Source organism: Sphaeramia orbicularis, chromosome 19 (genome assembly GCF_902148855.1).
Source record: "Sphaeramia orbicularis chromosome 19, fSphaOr1.1, whole genome shotgun sequence".
Lineage (NCBI taxonomy): Eukaryota > Metazoa > Chordata > Actinopteri > Kurtiformes > Apogonidae > Sphaeramia > Sphaeramia orbicularis.
Genome location: NC_043975.1, coordinates 45842010 through 45842392, shown reverse-complemented (window position 1 = coordinate 45842392; position 383 = coordinate 45842010).

Sequence of the window (383 nt, the reverse complement as noted above, 5' to 3'; positions counted from 1 at the left end):
TCTTGCAGTACCGCCCACCATGACTGTGCAGATGGATTGCTCAGAGTCCGAGTCTGGGATTTTGAGGGGGCTATATTTTTGTTGTTAATATATTACGTTTCAACCATGACTGTATATAATTTTGACATTTTTCTAGATTGTTAAAAGTGGACATAAAGTAAAAATAATAAATTCTTAAATTTTAGGGGTGCTGGGATTAAATTTAGGGGTGCTTCAGCCCCCCCAAAACAAGATAGAAATGCCACTGGTTCCATAATTCCCCTTACGCGTTTCATATTTGGGGTTTTATTTTGAAGGTCTATTTCAGGGCATAAACTATACTCAAAGTAACACACACATGCTTTTACTTTGAAATACACATCTCTTCCTCAAATGTTCCTTGG